This window comes from Solanum tuberosum, unplaced genomic scaffold (genome assembly GCF_000226075.1).
Source record: "Solanum tuberosum cultivar DM 1-3 516 R44 unplaced genomic scaffold, SolTub_3.0 scf00089, whole genome shotgun sequence".
NCBI classification, from domain to species: Eukaryota; Viridiplantae; Streptophyta; class Magnoliopsida; order Solanales; family Solanaceae; genus Solanum; species Solanum tuberosum.
The window spans coordinates 817,381-838,508 of record NW_006239012.1 but is presented as its reverse complement, the minus strand read 5'-3'; the positions used below and the strand labels follow the sequence as shown (position 1 = coordinate 838,508).

Sequence of the window (21,128 nt, the reverse complement as noted above, 5' to 3'; positions counted from 1 at the left end):
TTTAGAATTTTAGGGATTTGAATTACAACTTAATTAGAACTTATAATTAATTATAACTTGAATTTACTATAAATTGAACTTAATTAGGAATATGAACTTGAAATTATAACTTGAACTTGGAACTAATTAGCTTGAATATATAACTAATTAAGTTTAGAAATTAGATATGAACTTGAATTGAAACTTGAACTTATTAAAACTTGAGAATATATATATATTAAATAAGTTAAATTAATTAATGTGGTTTAGTTGGTGGATTTAGTGTTGTATTAAGTCAAAACTAAACTAGTTAAAGTTGTTAAGTTGTTTAAATAAGTTAAATTAATTAATGTGGTTTAGTTGGTGGATTTAGTGTTGTATTAAGTCAAAACTAAACTAGTTAAAGTTGTTAAGTTGTTTAAATAAGTTAAATTAATTAATGTGGTTTAGTTGGTGGATTTAGTGTTGTATTAAGTGAAAGCTAAACTAGTTAAAGTTGTTAAGTTGTTTAAATAAGTTAAATTAATTAATGTGGTTTAGTTGGTGGATTTAGTGTTGTATTAAGTCAAAACTAAATTTGTTAAAGTTGTTAAGTTGTTTAAATAAGTTAAATTAATTAATGTGGTTTAGTTGGTGGATTTAGTGTTGTATTAAGTCAAAACTAAATTTGTTAAAGTTGTTAAGTTGTTTAAATAAGTTAAATTAATTAATGTGGTTTAGTTGGTGGATTTAGTGTTGTATTAAGTCAAAACTAAATTTGTTAAAGTTGTTAAGTTGTTTAAATAAGTTAAATTAATTAATGTGGTTTAGTTGGTGGATTTAGTGTTGTATTAAGTCAAAACTAAATTTGTTAAAGTTGTTAAGTTGTTTAAATAAGTTAAATTAATTAATGTGGTTTAGTTGGTGGATTTAGTGTTGTATTAAGTCAAAACTAAATTTGTTAAAGTTGTTAAGTTGTTTAAATAAGTTAAATTAATTAATGTGGTTTAGTTGGTGGATTTAGTGTTGTATTAAGTCAAAACTAAATTTGTTAAAGTTGTTAAGTTGTTTAAATAAGTTAAATTAATTAATGTGGTTTAGTTGGTGGATTTAGTGTTGTATTAAGTCAAAACTAAATTTGTTAAAGTTGTTAAGTTGTTTAAATAAGTTAAATTAATTAATGTGGTTTAGTTGGTGGATTTAGTGTTGTATTAAGTCAAAACTAAACTAGTTAAAGTTGTTAAGTTGTTTAAATAAGTTAAATTAATTAATGTGGTTTAGTTGGTGGATTTAGTGTTGTATTAAGTCAAAACTAAACTAGTTAAAGTTGTTAAGTTGTTTAAATAAGTTAAATTAATTAATGTGGTTTAGTTGGTGGATTTAGTGTTGTATTAAGTCAAAACTAAACTAGTTAAAGTTGTTAAGTTGTTTAAATAAGTTAAATTAATTAATGTGGTTTAGTTGGTGGATTTAGTGTTGTATTAAGTCAAAACTAAACTAGTTAAAGTTGTTAAGTTGTTTAAATAAGTTAAATTAATTAATGTGGTTTAGTTGGTGGATTTAGTGTTGTATTAAGTCAAAACTAAACTAGTTAAAGTTGTTAAGTTGTTTAAATAAGTTAAATTAATTAATGTGGTTTAGTTGGTGGATTTAGTGTTGTATTAAGTCAAAACTAAACTAGTTAAAGTTGTTAAGTTGTTTAAATAAGTTAAATTAATTAATGTGGTTTAGTTGGTGGATTTAGTGTTGTATTAAGTCAAAACTAAACTAGTTAAAGTTGTTAAGTTGTTTAAATAAGTTAAATTAATTAATGTGGTTTAGTTGGTGGATTTAGTGTTGTATTAAGTCAAAACTAAACTAGTTCAAGAGTTAAAGTTGTTTAAATAAGTTAAATTAATTAATGTGGTTTAGTTGGTGGATTTAGTGTTGTATTAAGTCAAAACTAAACTAGTTAAAGTTGTTAAGTTGTTTAAATAAGTTAAATTAATTAATGTGGTTTAGTTGGTGGATTTAGTGTTGTATTAAGTCAAAACTAAACTAGTTAAAGTTGTTAAGTTGTTTAAATAAGTTAAATTAATTAATGTGGTTTAGTTGGTGGATTTAGTGTTGTATTAAGTCAAAACTAAACTAGTTAAAGTTGTTAAGTTGTTTAAATAAGTTAAATTAATTAATGTGGTTTAGTTGGTGGATTTAGTGTTGTATTAAGTCAAAACTAAACTAGTTAAAGTTGTTAAGTTGTTTAAATAAGTTAAATTAATTAATGTGGTTTAGTTGGTGGATTTAGTGTTGTATTAAGTCAAAACTAAACTAGTTAAAGTTGTTAAGTTGTTTAAATAAGTTAAATTAATTAATGTGGTTTAGTTGGTGGATTTAGTGTTGTATTAAGTCAAAACTAAACTAGTTAAAGTTGTTAAGTTGTTTAAATAAGTTAAATTAATTAATGTGGTTTAGTTGGTGGATTTAGTGTTGTATTAAGTCAAAACTAAACTAGTTAAAGTTGTTAAGTTGTTTAAATAAGTTAAATTAATTAATGTGGTTTAGTTGGTGGATTTAGTGTTGTATTAAGTCAAAACTAAACTAGTTAAAGTTGTTAAGTTGTTTAAATAAGTTAAATTAATTAATGTGGTTTAGTTGGTGGATTTAGTGTTGTATTAAGTCAAAACTAAACTAGTTAAAGTTGTTAAGTTGTTTAAATAAGTTAAATTAATTAATGTGGTTTAGTTGGTGGATTTAGTGTTGTATTAAGTCAAAACTAAACTAGTTAAAGTTGTTAAGTTGTTTAAATAAGTTAAATTAATTAATGTGGTTTAGTTGGTGGATTTAGTGTTGTATTAAGTCAAAACTAAACTAGTTAAAGTTGTTAAGTTGTTTAAATAAGTTAAATTAATTAATGTGGTTTAGTTGGTGGATTTAGTGTTGTATTAAGTCAAAACTAAACTAGTTCAAGAGTTAAAGTTGTTTAAATAGGTTAAATTAATTAATGTGGTTTAGTTGGTGGATTTAGTGTTGTATTAAGTGAAAGCTAAACTAGTTAAAGTTGTTAAGTTGTTTAAATAAGTTAAAATAAATATTGTGGTTTAGTTGGTGGATTTAGTTGTTGTATTTAGTCAAAACTAAACTAGTTAAAGTTGTTAAGTTGTTTAAATAAGTTAAAATAAATATTGTGGTTTAGTTGGTGGATTTAGTTGTTGTATTTAGTCAAAACTAAACTAGTTAAAGTTGTTAAGTTGTTTAAATAAGTTAAAATAAATATTGTGGTTTAGTTGGTGGATTTAGTTGTTGTATTTAGTCAAAACTAAACTAGTTAAAGTTGTTAAGTTGTTTAAATAAGTTAAATTAATTAATGTGGTTTAGTTGGTGGATTTAGTTGTTGTATTTAGTCAAAACTAAACTAGTTAAAGTTGTTAAGTTGTTTACTTTCTCTAAATTAAATAATGTGGTTTTGTTGATGGATTTAGTTGTTGGAATTAATTCAAAACTAAACTAGTTCAAGTTAAAAAGTTGTTAAGTTGTTTAAATAAGCTAAAATAAATAATGTGGTTTAGTTGGTGGATTTAGTTGTTTTATTAAGTCAAAACTAAACTAGATAAAGTTGTTATGTTGTTTAAATAAGTTAAAATAAATAATGTGATTTAGTTGGTGGATTTAGTTGTTGGAATTAAGTCAATACTAAACTAGTTAAAGTTATGAAGTTGTTAAGTTGTTTAAATACGTTAAATTAAATAATGTGGATTTGTTGATGGATTTAGTTGTTGGGATTATTTCAAAACTAAACTAGTTCAAGTTAAAATGTTGTTAAGTTGTTTAAATAAGTTAAAATAAATAATGTGGGTTAGTTAGTGAATTTAGTTGTTGGAATTAAGTCAAAACTAAACTAGTTAAAGTGAAAAAGTTGTTAAGTTGTTTGAATAAGTTAAAATAAATGTTGTGGGTTAGTTAGTGAATTTAGTTGTTGGAATTAAGTCAAAACTAAACTAGTTAAAGTTGTTAAGTTGTTTAAATAAGTTAAATTAATTAATGTGGTTTAGTTGGTGGATTTAGTGTTGTATTAAGTCAAAACTAAACTAGTTAAAGAGTTAAAGTTGTTTAAATAAGTTAAATTAATTAATGTGGTTTAGTTGGTGGATTTAGTGTTGTATTAAGTCAAAACTAAACTAGTTAAAGAGTTAAAGTTGTTTAAATAAGTTAAATTAATTAATGTGGTTTAGTTGGTGGATTTAGTGTTGTATTAAGTCAAAACTAAACTAGTTAAAGAGTTAAAGTTGTTTAAATAAGTTAAATTAATTAATGTGGTTTAGTTGGTGGATTTAGTGTTGTATTAAGTCAAAACTAAACTAGTTAAAGAGTTAAAGTTGTTTAAATAAGTTAAATTAATTAATGTGGTTTAGTTGGTGGATTTAGTGTTGTATTAAGTCAAAACTAAACTAGTTAAAGAGTTAAAGTTGTTTAAATAAGTTAAATTAATTAATGTGGTTTAGTTGGTGGATTTAGTGTTGTATTTTACTTTCAAAAATATTGCAGGAAAAGCGACGGACAGCGTGGTTTTGTCCATCACTTTTCTGGTTTTTTTTTTTTTTAAATCCCAGAAAAGCGACGGACAGCGTGGTATTGTCCATCGCTTTTTTGGGTTTTATTTTTTTTAAAATCCCAAAAAAGTGACGGACATCGTGATTTTTTCCGTCGCTTTTTTGGGTTTTATTTTTTTTTAAATCTCAGAAAAGCGACGGATAGCATGGTTTTGTCAGTCGCTTTTCAGGGATTTTCAAAAATAAAATTTCCAGAAAAGCGACGAACTGCGTCACTTTTTAGAAATAAAAAAAATTAAAATTAAAATAAAGCGACAGAGTCCGTCGCTTTTGTTAAAAAAAAATAGTCAAAAAGCTATGTTGTCCGTCGCTTTTTGAAAAGCGTCGGGGTAAAAAGCGATGGAGGAGACTACGTCGCTTTTGACCAAAAATGCGACGCAGTTCGTCGTTTTTTGATATTTTTTTAGTAGTGAAATCTTCAGTCTGCAATCTGCAATCTGCAACTGCTACAATCGATTTTATACAGTGCCCAACAGAACTTCTTGCCTCCAATCTGCAATCTGCAATCTGCTGCACTCAAACAAAACTTCTTGCCTCTTCTATAAATGAATGTTGTACATGGTTTGTTTTGATTTTTAATTTCATTTTAAATGTGTAGGGAAATGGAGGTGATCAAATTGAAGGTCGCCACAAGTCAATTTGATCTCATTGAAGTTGATAATGAAGAATTTTTGAACTATTGTAAAAGTTTGAATACATTATATTTAGATTTTTGTGAAATATATTCATTGCTAGAATATATTGAACTATTGTAAGAGTACTTTTTGAACTATTGTGTACACATATTTAGAATATTGCTTTATAAGTATCTGTATGTACAGAAGACATACTATCTTTTAGAGTTTATTGCAAATTTATATATTTGAATTACTTATTAGCTAATTTAATGCTTGAGATTATTTATTGCAAAATAATATTGGTGTTTTTTAATTAGAAATTGTGGCATATAAATATTTTATAGCCAAAATAATATTACCACACTTAAAAATGTAGCTATAGGACTGTAAATTGTGGTATGAATTGATATGCTCAAATTACACCTCCATAAAGAACTATAAGCGATCGTTATCAAGTATGTTATCATACATTAGATAGAAAAGGCCACACTTTAAAATCGTGGACAATAAGGAAGCAAAGGCAACGCTTGAAAGTTGAAAGTGTAGTTCTATAAGATAGAAATGTTGCTATATGAGGTATTACAAAATGTGGCCTTTTTGCCTTTTAGGCTACGCTTTTAAGCATAGATAATAAGACAACACTTGAAAAGTGTCGCCTAAACTCTAAGGTTACGCTTCTTTCGGCCACCCCTGGAAAAGCGTGGCTTAAAGTCCAAAAGTGTGGCCTTTTATCAAAGGCCACACTTTTTCATAGTTTAGGCCACACTTTTCTAGGGTGATTGTAGACATAAAATGTTGTAATGTCTTATTTTACTTTAATTTTATAACAAAATAATAATTTTGCAAACTCTCTTAACTTATTGTTTTAATTTTTTTTTTGTCACGTTCCACCCTTTGATTCTTGCAAAAAGCAACTGTTACAAAATATATTTAAAAATTTAAAATAGTGAGAACAAATACTCTTAATTAATAAGTCGACTAAAGACAAGTGTGTTGCGTGTATGGTCCATACAGATGATAATGAAAGAAAAACTAATGGACGAAAAAATAGCCGAAATCGCTGAAGAAAACTAAGGATGTACTCCCTCCGTTTATTTTTACGTGTCAACTATTTTAAAAATATATTTTTATTTTTAATATATTAATTTTTAATTTTTCATATCTTTAGCATTTATTACTTATTTTATAAAAAAAAATTCAAGATCTAAAATTAAATGTCAATATTATTATGTGTAAAATACTAATTGAATCATTGTATTTAAAGCTACATGTAAAATTTAAAGTGGCGAGTAAATATAGACATAGGAAAATTAGTTATCGATAAAAAATGTTTATGATTTAGATAAAAATTGATCTGAATAAAAAAATAAAACCAAACCAATTAAATAAATCTATTTTTATTTGATTTGGTTTGATTTTACATTTTAAAAAATCAATAATATTTCGTTCGATTTTGATTTTGTTTAAAAAAAACAGAAGAAATAATCGAATCAAATTGGAAATTTATAAACAATTTTTTAAAATAATTAAATACGTAATTACATTTTATAAATAATTCTTTAAGCGAAGCATTCTCATTTTTTAAAAAAAATAAGGTATGATAATACTTCTTTTATTTCTGTAGCAATATTGATAGCTTATGCTTTATCCAGAAATTTATGTTATTTTATACATTGAATTAAGAAAAAATATAAGGAGAAAGTTAAACATAATTGAAATTTTGATATAAAATTTATAAGATTCAAAATGACACGATGACAATTTTTTTTTGTTTTGAATAGATTGTTATCTTTTTTGAATGAATCATTTTTGTTTATTTTTATGTAAACCAAATCGAATTGAAACAAATAACAACCAAATCAATAAATAAATATTATATTTACTTTGAATAGTTTCAAATCTAATTAAATTAATAATCCATCCAAATCCAACCGTAAACCTTCTTAAAGTCAAATTAGTCTCATTTATCACGTGGTAACACGTAGCTATTTGTTTGTGGGGACGCCATCTTCTTTTTGTACATTCTCCTTTTTCAAGTGTGCGTTTCGTGTTCAAAGCTCAACTAATTAAAAACGTGGCTTTGCAATACCCAAAAAACTCATCTTGTATATATTCATTCAAACTCTCCTATCTTCTTTCATTAATTCTCTCTCTTATATATCTCAACTGAATAAATAAATCTTCTATTATCACTAAAAAAAACAACTTGTTTGTTGATTATTCTTTTCTCCCAATTAATTGAAGAAAATGAGAAGAAATTGTAATTTGGAGCTCACTCTTATGCCTCCTTCTATTTTAGATAGTTTTTCTTCTAAGAATTGTACAATGTAAGTCATTCTCCCTCTTTTATACTTCTTGTAATAAGTAATGTTTATAAGGTATTTGATTATATGTTTTTATTCACTATTAGGGAGGATCAACAATTGGAGAATAAGCAATCACAACAGCTAACTATATTTTACAATGGAAAATTTGTGGTTTCCGATGCTACTGAGCTTTAGGTACATAAGATAGTCAACCAATTAAGCTTTTAAGATTCTCATCAAGTATATGAATTTAGTTTAAAAGATGCATTTTTTATTGATTATAATAATTAATTTAATGAGTTATTTTGTTATGCAGGCTAAAGCTATAATATATCTTGCAAGTAGAGGAATGAAGGAGAAAACAAACAAGATGTCAGAGCCATCATCACCATTATTACAACCTCAAACTGGTTTATTCATGAAGCGATCTCTACAAGGATTTCTACAGAAACGAAAAATAGAGTTCAAGCAACTTCGCCATATCACCACTAGCTGCGACTGATGAACTTCGTATTAGTTTTAGTTCCATTTGTTCATACATTTTTATTTTTGGTGTTACTAATATGATAGATTTTTCCTATAAGTGAATTTAGCAAGTGTATCACTTATTTTACTGATTTGTCAATACAAAAAATTCTCAATTTCTCTCATTACCTTCATGTGTGGTGATCAGAACTTGGTTTTTCCTCTCTCCGAACACATGCACTTTGGCAAAAATGAAAATGAAGGAAGGATTGAGATGATGAAATTAAGTTTCCTTATATATAAGATATTGTCCGTAAAAATCTTTTCAATAAAGATATCTTATACTCTTCATTTTATGTGAGTTAGTTTGACTCGACACAGAGTTTAAGAAAGAAAGGAAGACTTTTAAAATTTATGGTCCAAAATAAATGATAGAAATTTGTGTGACTGCAAATCATTTTCATTAAGGGTAAAATAGACATTTTATAGTTAAATTGTTACTTAATATAGAAATGTATCATCTTTTTTGAAACTGATTAAAAAGAAAAGTAAGTCACATAAATTAAGACAGAGGAAGTATTGCATTAAGGTACATCCTGTGGTCAAAATTAGGGTCTCTGCAAACTTTGATCCAAACTAGGAAAAAGTATGAGCCAAACATGATATGAAATATATATTCAGAATAAAAAAGAGTAGTTTTTGACGGAATAACAAGACATGATTTGGTGCTATTACCAATAATTGTTCAGATCGAAGTTAATAGTCTATTAGGATTCAAGTGAAAGATTTCTTCAACAATCAAATTGGAATAGAGAGAAACTCCACAACATGATTACCAATTGGGTTTTCCAACACATTTTCACTACTCACTAGTGTGAAGATAGGAGCATATATATCTAATAAGAACTTTGTGATTGACCACCATATTAAACTTTGATGATGTTTGCGATCATATCTTATAGTTGTTGAATCGTTAGATCGTAGCCAGTGAAGTAGATTGCTTTGTGCATTTAAGATTCTAATTTGGTGGGAGATTCAATATCAACTTTTTTTTTTTGTAGTGTTAGGTTGTGACTTAACTCTCTAGGGCAATAGAGATCTAATCTGTTCATTATAAGTTGGGTGATTTGAAAATATTTACCTTCAAATAGATTTCTTTAATAGCCTCAATGGTTTGCTTCATCATAGAAAGTTGTTTGTGGACATTGATTACATCAGTCATCATGGCGTTGACCTTTGTTGAGGTAAATGAATCTGTCGAATCTTTGAAATTCTCATAATTAAAGTCAGCGTGAGAGACTCCATCTAATGGAAAGAAATGGATTTTGCCCCTAGAAGTTGTAGTTGTAGTATGAGATTTCTCTTTCTCCGTCATCTTCAAAGAGATGAAGAACTTTGATTTATTCATAGCGTTAACCTTGATATTTGCCTTGCATGAAGTATTGTTGATTTTTTCACAGTAGTTGAATTCGTAGTTCATCGGTATGCAGGAAAAATAGATGAAAAGCGAAATTGGTCCCACCGTACATCTCAAATTTGTTCGTAACAAATTTTCGTAGAGCTGAAAATTAATTGCAATCAAAATAAATAAAAGAAAAAGTAATTTTATTCATGAATCTTTGTGCATACAATTCTGTTGTTCTCTTAATTCTTCTCTCCTTATATTATCCGTGATTCGAGGGCTGACAATAGTGTATTTCTCGAATGTAGGATGATGTAGAACTCCTTGAGATGTGTTTGATATCTGGAAACGTCGGGAAGCACTTCCTCGTTTCAAATGGATCTCCGGGAAGAACTCTTTGACCACTCCTTCGAAGAACTATGTAGTCGATGTTGTAGCTTTCGCGAATGCTTGCAGAATATCCTTAGAACATCATGTAACCCTTCTATTTATAGTTGTAGGAGAGAGGCAGTCCAAATGTGGATAAACTCTTTTGTCTTCTTTTGATTGGTTCATGTAAGACATCAAACTTATCACAAACAATATAAGGTTGATTTTTGATTGGTTGTTGAACTTCGACCAGGATTGCCACATTATTTGAACACATGACATCCTCTTGTTAGTTTTGAACTTGAATGCATGCCAAGTCATCTTGACACGTAGCATGAGCTTGGGCCTCAAGATGAAATGAACCTTAGACTTGAAATTAATAAAACAAACTTATTCATTTGTGAAGCCCAAATTAAGTATTCAACCCAAATAAATATGGATATAATCCAAATTTTGATTGATTTGAATCTAACAAATTTTATGTGTCTACAATAACATATAAAAATACCGAAGTACATAGTTACATAAGTAGCACATATATTATTATAATACTGACAAGTATGCAACCTAGTATTAGATAATGATATACTCCCTCCGTCCCATTTTATATGTCACTTTTTTACTTTGCACTTGCATTAAGAAATGATGTAACTTTACCCTTCTACCCTTATTTAATTTTTTTGGAACTCAAGTTTTCAATCAATGAATATGAATTAATTTATTTTGATTAATTAATTTAACCAATGAACATGAATCATTTACTTAGCTTTTCTAAATTGGTCAAATGTATATTTTCAAAGCTAATAACTCACAAGGGTAAAAAAGGAACAACATGATAATTTATGCATTGATTTTATGAAATGACAAGTATTATGGACCAACTATTTATAGAAAGGGATGACATATAAAATGGGACGAAGGAAGTATAGTGTACTGGTACAAAACATATTAATTGAAGCAGGAACAACTATAAAAGGAGAGGTAAAAAATGATTTAATTGCGCTTAGTATTAATTTAAATTTGATATTGTGTTAGGTTGGATCAACGAGGGATAAGTTCTTTTGAGTTGGGTTAGAATTTTATGTGGATTAGTTATTTAAATATATATCATATAATTTTACCTTTTATCAAGGGATAATATTAAGATTGAAAATAACGTTTGAGTTCAAATGCAAGTTGCTACATTTTTTTATAAATATATTTCTGAAAAGATCAAGGGGCGTTTACCCTTGTTTTTTGTTGATAAATATTTTTTTAAAAGAACGTCACCGTCACCGACTCACAATTTTCCGACATTGTCGAGTCCATCAATTTTGGGTCGGTTTTAGTCAAAATAACGAGTGCTTCCGTCGATTTTAACCTTAGGTCTTCAGACATTTTTTTTAGTAGTGATTTAACAAGGCTCTGCAAAATTTTCTTTTTTCTAAATATGCTAGTGCCTAAGACTCAGGTAGACCACTCTGGTGGTGCCTAATTAGTAATTACTGCCTACTCATTAGCTCAAGTAATAGATTTAAAAATAGAATACTAAAATTACCAAATCGAAATTTCAAATACCCATATCACGACCCCATATTGCAAAAAGCGGCAGATTTGTGAAAGTATACTTATGGATTTCTCGTCATTTCAGATCCACCAAAAAACATTAAAAAGCCTAAAGAACAGTCTAATAAAGCACACTTAGAATTTAAAAAAATATCTTCAAAGCTAAACTGTCATGTTGACAAAAAGCTATGCTTATTCTCATTTCTTAAATAGATATAATAAAGTAATAACAACAACGTGAAGCAAATGGCGGATGTGCTCATTCAGAAGACAAAAAATCACATGTACAAATTAAAAAATAATTTTGCAAATTTTCTTTTGTCACATTCCAGCCTATAATTATTGCTAAAAGCAAGTGTAACAAAATATAAATAATTCTAAGTTAGTGAGAATAAATAGTGAGAACAAATACTCCAAAATAATAAGCCGACTGATACACGTGCATTGCGTGTATGGTCCTTTTTTTTTGGTAGAAAAAGGAAGTAATATAGTATATATTAATATGCATCATTACAGGTTAGTGGCAGCATGCTGCTATTGTTACTCCTACTAGGGGAAGGGGGGTGGTACTACATAGTAAGTACTATAATAATCCGTTCTGATATGTTGCTTTTTAAGCCTTACAAAAAGAATTCCTGCCATGTTTGCATCCAACTTCTTCTTGACACACAAAGGAGGAACTGTCCATAACACAAAAGAGTTAGCCTTCGTTAACTTAGCTCTTGCCAAGCAATCTGCCACCTGATGTTGTTCTCTAAAGTTGTGATGTACTGGGGAGTTCCCCAGTTGCCGGAGTAGCTCCCTGCAATCATACAACAGAGTAGAGTAACATGGATGATCATTGAGTAACATTTGAATGATGTCTGTGCAATCTATGCTTATCTCAATTGGAGTAAGGTTATGTTGCACGGCTATTGTTACTTTATGGAAAGCGTAGAGTTTGGATGTTATGTTCGAGGCTATATAAGTGTTGCCCATAAATCCCAGGACCCAGTTGCCATGTCTGTCCCGTATACCCCCCCTATCCCATTTCCCCCTTGTTTCCCGGAGGATGATCCATCTGTATTTAGTTGGATTAATAACTTTGATGGTCACTCAACTATCAACTCTTTTCACTGAAAGTCACTCAACTTTCATTTTCAACTCAAAAGTCACTCAACTATGACTTCTTTGCATAGAAAGTCACTCAGCCTATTTAATTATTGTTTTCACAAAAAATTACTAACATGAAATTTTTATTTTTAACCAAAATTTTAAGAACCAAATACATATCCATTTTAACCATTTAATGACCCACCCCATTTAACCCGACCCGCTAAAAATATGATATTAAACCTTTTATTTTACCATTAGTTCCACCAAATCATTTTCTCTTATCTCCTTCTTTCTCCTAAGCATTCTTCTTCTTTTTGTAACTTCTCAATTTCAATATCTCTATTAAGTAGGAATTTATAATGGATTCCTCATTTCCTTTTATCTAGATTTAGAATTATCTTCCATTATAGCCTCCCAACTTCAAAAACAACAAAAAAAAAATACAACAATCTTGGGTTATATGTATTCATTTTCTTCATAATATATTCCTAACTTTCTTTATTTTGAAGTTATGTGTTGTGGGGTGCATTGTAATTCTCAAAAGATCACACCAAAACTCTCATTCAACTATATCATAATAACTTGACAAAAGGTCTTCTTTCTACTTAATGTTCATCCATCCATCTCTAATTATTTAGCTTTCTCCTCTTCACTGGACTACTATGCGATGAATTCGACCGCGACTCAACTCCTGAGCCATCAGTTCTGTAACTTAAACATGATGCATCCAACACACCAATTGGACTCTGAAGAACATATGAGATTGAAGAAGCAATTGGAACTTTAACAAAGTCACTTGCTAAACACAATTCTTGAATCAATTCAATGCACTTCATAACTTTATCCTTTTGTACATGCTGAACTAGAGCAGATAGTGCTTTCTCACTGTCTACTGTCTCAATAACTCAAGAGACTATAATGGAAGATAATTCTAAATCTAGATAAAAGGAAAGGAGGAATCCATTATAAATTCCTACTTAATAGAGATATTGAAATTGAGAAATTAAAAAAAAAAAAAAATGCTTAGGAGAAAGAAGGAGACAAGAAAAAATGATTTGGGGAACTAATGATAAAATAAAGGTTCAATATCATATTTTTAGCAGGTCGAGTTAAATGGGGCGGATCATTAAATGGTTTAAATGGATATGTATTTGGTTTTTAAAATTTTGGTTAAAAATAAAAATTTCATGTCAGCAAATTTTAGTGAAAAAATAAATTAAATAGGTTGAGTGACTTTCTAAGCAAAGAAATCATAGTTGAGTGACTTTTGAGTTGAAAATGAAAGTTGAGTGACTTTCTGTGAAAAGAGTTGATAGTTGAGTGACCATCAAAATTATTAACTCGTATTTAGTTTATAACCAATTGTAGGGGGCCTCCACTTCACGAAGATTAATTTTGGTTTAGCTCTGTCCCTCTTTGAGTTTGTAAGGGATAGGAATTCTATAGCATGAAAGTATGTTGATTGCAGATTAATCCTCTTCTTTGTGTTGTTATGATGGTTGTCATTTCTTGCTAACCAAATGCTCCATAAATAAAAGGGAAAAACCTCTTCCCATTTCATGCTTTTTATTTTTGGATTCATAGTGTATATAAGTTTTGACCAGTGTGCTTCTTTTTGGTTGTTTATTATATTGTTGATGTTGGTAATTCCCAGTTCTTCCCAGAACTTAAGATCTACTGGGCATTCCAGAAAAATATGTTGTATTGTCTCCGGTTTGCTACATATATGGCACAACTTACTAACGTCTATTCGTAGGGCATTAAGGTAGGAGCGTGTTGGTAGTCTGTTGTGTTGACATAACCAGAGGAAGTGTTTGATTTTATTTGGGCATTAAAGCTTCCATATCCATTTGAAGTCGTAATCATTGTTACGATGGTTATTATTATTATTATTATTATTTTTAAGGTGGTGGTATACCGAGATCGTTGTTAGAATCCCTTTCGGGCTATGACTCCATGTCGCTCTGTCCTGTGCGATGGATGAAGAGGTTAGATAGGTACATTCGATGAGATTCCTGATTCCTACTGGGAGAATAAAGGAGATGCAGCTATAGTTCCATTCTCGTGAGTTCGTTAGGATGTCACTAACTTTCATGTTTTCATCCTCGCTTGTTAGGGGGCGAGAGATTTGTTCTCGCATTGTTTGGTTGTTCGGTAACCATCTATCATACCATACTGATATTTTGGAGCCATTTCCTATTGACCATTTGAGGCCTTCTTTGCAAATGTTCCATCCTATTATTAGGTTCTTCCACGATTTTCCATGGGAACTTTTTGATTGTGATAGTGCATATATTTTACTTTCACCGGTATATTTATTTATTAGTACAGAAGCCCATAGGGAGGTAGGATTGGTAAAAGCCCTCCAATCTAATTTAGTTAGCAAAGCTTTGTTCTTAGGTTCTGATTGTTGCATTCCTAGTCCTCCGTTATTTTTCCCTTTAGTTAATGTATCCCATTTTATTAGGTGTAACTTCTGTTTTGCGCTAGTGGTGCCCCGTATGAAGTTCCTTTGGATTTGGTCTATTTTTTAGTAATTTCCTTTGGAAGGTGTATATATTGCATAATATGTGTGGGTAGGTATGTTATTTAGACATGCTTTAGCGAGAGTAGCTCTACCTGCGATGTTTAAGAATTTCATTTTCGAGCCTGCTAACTTTTGTTGCATATTGTCTAGGATAAATTGGTAGTCGTTTCCTGACGGTTTTTTATTAAAAATAGGGAATCCTAGATATTTTCCAAAAGACGTCCCATATTTAATGTTCATAGTCCTAGCTATTAGGTTCCTAATATCTTTGCTGCAGTTTCTTGAGCAGACTAGTTTTGATTTGTTATGGTTAATTTTATGACCCGATTCAGAGCAAAAAACTTCTAGGACTTGTTTGATTATGTTGCAATTCCTATCATCAGCTCTACCCATTAGGATGAGGTCGTCAGCGAAGAATAGATGAGATAGATATGGCCCTTTTCTAGTAATATTTATGGGTGTCCAATTTTTTGTGTCACTTCACTTTCTATTCTTTGCGACAACATTTCTATGCATAATATGAAAATGTATGGTGATATTGGGTCTCCTTGTGGCTATACTGCTCGTGGTGATACATGACATAATTAGATTGATAAAGTTGTGTGGGAACCCAAAGTAGATAAGGGTGTTTCGTATAAAGAATCAATAGATCCTATCGAAAGCATTTCCAGGTCGATTTTTAGCATCATGTTACCCTTTTTTCCCTTCATTTTTTGGAAGTGAGAGATAGTTTCCTGCACTATTATTGCGTTGTCCGTGGCTTGCCTATTTTTTAGGAAGCTCGCTTGGCATGGACCTATCAATTTATTCATAATAGGTCTTAGCCTGTTAGAAATAATTTTAGTGATTCTTTTATAATTTGTGTCACACAGGCTTATAGGTTTAAAATCTCGGAGATTATTGGCCCCTTTCTTTTTTGGTACAAGGCAAACATGAGTTCTATTGATTTCTTTAGGTATTCGTTCATTCTTAAAGGCGTTAACACATAGTGCTACGACAGATTCCCCTACTATGCTCCAATAATTTTGATAGAAATAGGGGTGGAGTCCATCCGGATCCGGACTTTTATAAGGTTGAAATGAGTTTACTGCTTGGAGTTTCTCTTTTTCAAAAGGGACAATACCTAAGTCTTGTAGGTCGGAGCTGCTATGGAGTCTTTTGGGGCTCTCATCGCCTAAGGTTGAGAGGTTTTGGGTTGTGCAGAATAAGTTGGTAAAGTAAGCAGTAGTGATGTTTTCGATGCCCTCTTGTTCGTATACTCCTACAGATGATAGTGAAAAAAAACTGGTGGACAAAAAAATAGCAGAAATCGTTGATTTTTAATATATCAAAGAAGAAAATAAAAAATTTCATGTTTTTTCTTCGAAGTCAATTATTATTTTCTAAATCATTTTCATCATCTAAAACTAAATGTCAGTGTTATTTTGGTAAAATACTATTACGAATTATTGTATTGTAAGGAACGTGTAAAATTTAAAGTGGACGAGTAAAACAATTATATGAGCAAGTTTTGAATAAAAACTGATAATATTTGATTTTATTCAGAAAAATAAAAAAAGATACTTATTTTTTATAGTTAATATAGTAATTTTTTAAGGAAAAATACAGCAGAGTCATTAAAAGAGTAATTAACTCAAACCGACGGAACATGTGTAGTTAGAGGAGTGATGGAAATAAAAGTAAAGTAAAAAACGCCTCATTTATCACGTGGTTTAGTTAGGTGTTAGTGGGGACGCCATATTTTAGTACATTGTTAATTTGTCGTTTACACCTCTTTTTGGAAGTTTACATTGTCGATTTCCCTTTTATCATCAACAACTAATTAAAAAACATGACAATATTCATAGAGTCCTAATTGTAACAAGTAATATTCATAATGTATGGATCATATATTTGTTTTTTCTTTACTATTAGGGAGGATCAACGATTCGAGATTAAGCATAACAATATTTTACAATGGAAAAATTGTGGTTTCTGATGCACTGTACTCAGTTTATTTTAAATAGTCAACTAATTAAGCTTCTATAAAATTCTCACAAAGTATATGAATTTAGTTTAAAAGATGCATGCCTTCTATTTTCTTATAATAATTAATTAAATGAGTTATTTTATTATTCAGGCTAAAGCTATTATATACCTTGTAAGTAGAGGAATGGAGGAGAAAACAAACAAGATGTTTGAGCCCTCATCACCATTGTTACAACCTCAAACTGGTATATATATTTATGAAGCGATCTCTACAAGGATTTCAACATAAACGAAAAAATAGAATTCAAGCAACTTCGCCATATAACCACTAGCTGCTACTGATGGACTTCGCCTTAGTTTTAGTTTCATTTGTTCATATATTTTTATTTTTGGTGTTACTAATATAACTATGTCTCTGGGAGCTAGAAAGTAATAGGTTTTTCCTTTAGGTGAATTTAGCCAGTACAACACTAGTGTATCACTTATTTTACTGATTTATCAGATACAAAATTTTCTCATTTTGTCTCTATTGACACATATGATTTTGAATCTAGTCGGGTATGACTAAGAGAGGACCTACGGAGTTTGGATAGTCCTATTACTGTTATACTATTTGAATCCTATTTGGATTATACTACTATAGTAATAGAGACATCCTACAGTGTATACACACATCCTTGTACAGAAGTAAAGCGAGCAACATAATAATAATTGGGTTATATCTTCTGTGGTTTTATATGGTATTAGACGCCATGACGGGCACCAATTCCTCCATCACCTCCATTATTTCTGAGTTGGGAACCTAAATAAGCCACAAAACATAAAAGTGACCAAAATAAGCCACTACTTTAGAAAGTAACTAAAATAGGCTTAGTGGAAGAAAAAATTCCACTTTATCTAATATTCTAAACGTTTTCCGTTAGTCCCATAACGTGTATATTTTAATATATAACGGAACTATTTCCTACACTTTATAAAAATGGAACTATTTCTTACACTTTATAAAGTGTAAGTTTTTCTTACACTTTGTAAAGTGGAACTTTTTCTTACACTTTGTAAAGTGGAGAAAAAATTTTGTTTTACAAAGAGGAATATTTTTCACGTTTTTATCTCTTTATGAAGCTTTTGCAGTGTTTGTCATACAATTATATTGATTTGACATATCATATAAATGGAAAAAATTATTACACTATATATTTTTATTTTTTTATTCTGAAAAATCCTCCAATCTCTATTTAAGGAGGACGTTCAAACATAGTTGATAGCACCTACAACATAAAGTCTTCTATATTTGTAGGACGTTAAATGTAGATGCTATCAACTATGTTTGAACGTCCTCCTTAAATAGAGATTGGAGGATTTTTCAGAATAAAAAAATAAAAATACATAGTGTAATAATTTTTTCCGTTTTTATGATATGTCAAATCAATATAATTGTATGACAAACACTGCAAAAGCTTCATAAAGAGATAAAAACGTGAAAAATATTCCTCTTTGTAAAACAAAATTTTTTCTTCCACTTTACAAAGTGTAAGAAAAACTTACACTTTATAAAGTGTAAGAAATAGTTCCATTTTATAAAGTGTAGTCCTTTATCGGTCGATGTCCATCTCCGATTAGAAAATCGTAATAGCGTTGATGGATTTCCGATAACTCAATCTACTGATTTTTCTAACATGACTCATTATCAAAATATTCTTACCGGTCGATATGATGTTGATTTGAACAAAACTATCAATGAAAGTGACTGGTAATGCTCAATAATTATATTTCAATTATTATTTGTTGATTTTGTCAATTATTTATTAATTTATATGATTTATTATTATTCTTATTATTCTTATTATTATTATTATATATTTTGTAGCGGTTTACCTCAGCAAGATAGGAATATTTCTCCAAGTTATGGACTAGATAATTATTTTGGTCAGTCCTCACACTTTGAAATGACGAAAAATGTTGGGACATCCTCAAATTTTCATGTCTCGCCTACTTTTGATGCAGATGATTGTCGGTATGTCCAACACTTGATTTTTTATTTAAGTAAGTTAATTGCATGAGGCAAATATTTATAATTTTTTACATATATAGGGAAAATATCACACAAGATTGAGCCCATTGATCCTGTGAATATCGATGATCGTGACCTTTCAAATTACGGCTCACCTTCAGCTAGTGATAGTGATGATTTGTCTAATGCTGAGGAATCAGGAGATAATGTTCCATTTAAGGCATCATCTAGTGATGATGATTTTTTAATGCCCAATCGGTCACCAAGACCGATGTCCATGAGTCCGTTTCGTAATCATGAAATTCCTTATCTGGATCATCTCCAAGATGGTCCAGATATCTTTGGCGATACACATGATGAATACACATCACAACGTACGTGGGGTGAACCGGAAGATTTCATGAATGGTGTTATTTATATTGAAAAAGGCATGTTGTTCAATTCAAAGAAGCAGTTGCAAAGAGCAGTTAAGCTTCTACATTTAAAGATAGTGAGGGAGTATTTGTTATTAAATCGACAAAGAAATCATGGCGAGTTATTTGCAGGCGTGTAGAACAAGGATGTCGATTTAGGCTAACTTCTTTTAATGATAAACATACTAACATGTGGAAAGTTGGAAGATACATTAAAGAACATACATGTGATATGGATACGTGTCGCGATGGACATTTCAACTTGGATGTTGAGATGATTGCTAACGTCCTCCGTGTTGATATAGAAAAAACGCCAAGGTACTATTTTATCCTTAGATGATTTTTCTTTAATAAGAAAATATTCATTTTTTATTTGATAATTAATATTATTTTTACTTTTCAGGTTTCCCATCAAAGACTGTCAAACAGCCGTTCTTAAAGCATATGGCATTTCGATAAGTAGAAGAAAAACATATCTTGGTCGCAAGCGTGCTTTTGAAAAAGTCTATGGTACTTGGGAGGGTTCTTTTGCCGAGTTGCCGAGGTTCATGGAAGCTTTGAAACACTTCGATCTCGGAACAATAGTTGAATGGAAAACAGAGCGGCGTGTCGATGTCATTGAAGATGTATTCAACTATGTGTTCTGGACTTTTAAATCATGCATTGATTGATTTGTGTTTTGTCGTCCTGTTATATTGATCGACGGAACACATGTCTATGGAAAATATGATATCAAGTTGTTGATTCCGATTGCAACGGATGGTAACGGCTCAATATTACCTTTGGCATTTGCAATAGTTGCGAATGAGAGCATGGAGACATGGAGTTATTTTGGATCATTTGCATTTGCACGTTGTCAAGGGTCGTAGAGGTGTGGCATTGATTTCAGATAGACATCACGAAATACTCTCATCCGTGTATAATTCTCCCAATTGGCAGGCCCCATTTGGGTTCCATCGTTTTTGTTTAAGACATTTGAAGGTGAATTTTCAAAAAAAATCAAAAATGTCACTTTAAACAACCTTTTATGGGCAGCTGCAAATCACTGTCAAGAGAAAAAGTTTTTGGAAAAAATGGAGATGATCAAGGAGATTAATCCAGAAGCGTATGTGTGGTTAATGAAGAACGGTCTTGACAAATGGACATTGCACTGGGATGGAGGTAGGAGATGGGGCATGCTACCAACAAACAGTTCCGAGTCATTCAATGGTCTTCTTAAGTCAGCCAGGGGTCTGCCAGTTACTGCAATGGTAAGACTCACTTACAATCAGATTGTGAATTGATTTGTTACAAGATCAAAATTTGTCAATCAGCTAGTGCAACAAAAGCAACAATGAATGCCTAAACCATTCAAGATTTTTGAGGATAATCAAAAAAAGTCACAGCGTCACACACTTATCAACTATCACCAACAAAGGGAAAATATATTTGAGGTGCAGACACATATGCATCATGGCCGTGGTGGTAATAAGCACATTGTAAATGCATCACAAGGAACATGTCAATGTGGTAAATGGCAATCATACCACATTCCGTGTTCTCATGCAATAAAGGGATTTGACCAAATTGGGTATCAAGCATGGGAGCATATGGCACCAGAATTCAGCGTGCGTAGCTACAAAACAGCCTACTCTGGACAATTCAATCCACTCGGCGGTGAAAAGTATTGGCCTGATAGTTCTTTTCTTATGATAGCAAATAAAAAATATTTAGGAAAAGTGGGCGTACATAAAATCACCCGTATACATAATGAAATGGATGTTCCCGCAAGTATACTCACTCGCAAATGTTCAACGTGCAAACAAATAGGCCATGATAGGCGCAACTGTCCTTCACGAGCTCGAAACGCCTCATATGGTGGTAGTA

At 30.4% G+C, this 21,128-nt stretch overlaps 2 pseudogenes; both read left to right on the top strand.

Annotated features, from left to right (window-relative positions):
- The first annotated feature begins 7,309 nt into the window (after positions 1-7,309).
- On the top strand, positions 7,310-8,120 carry LOC102603040 (protein TIFY 5A-like; annotated as a pseudogene).
- Positions 8,121-15,395: 7,275 nt separating this feature from the next.
- Positions 15,396-17,170, top strand: LOC107060541 (protein TIFY 5A-like; annotated as a pseudogene).
- Positions 17,171-21,128: the final 3,958 nt, after the last annotated feature.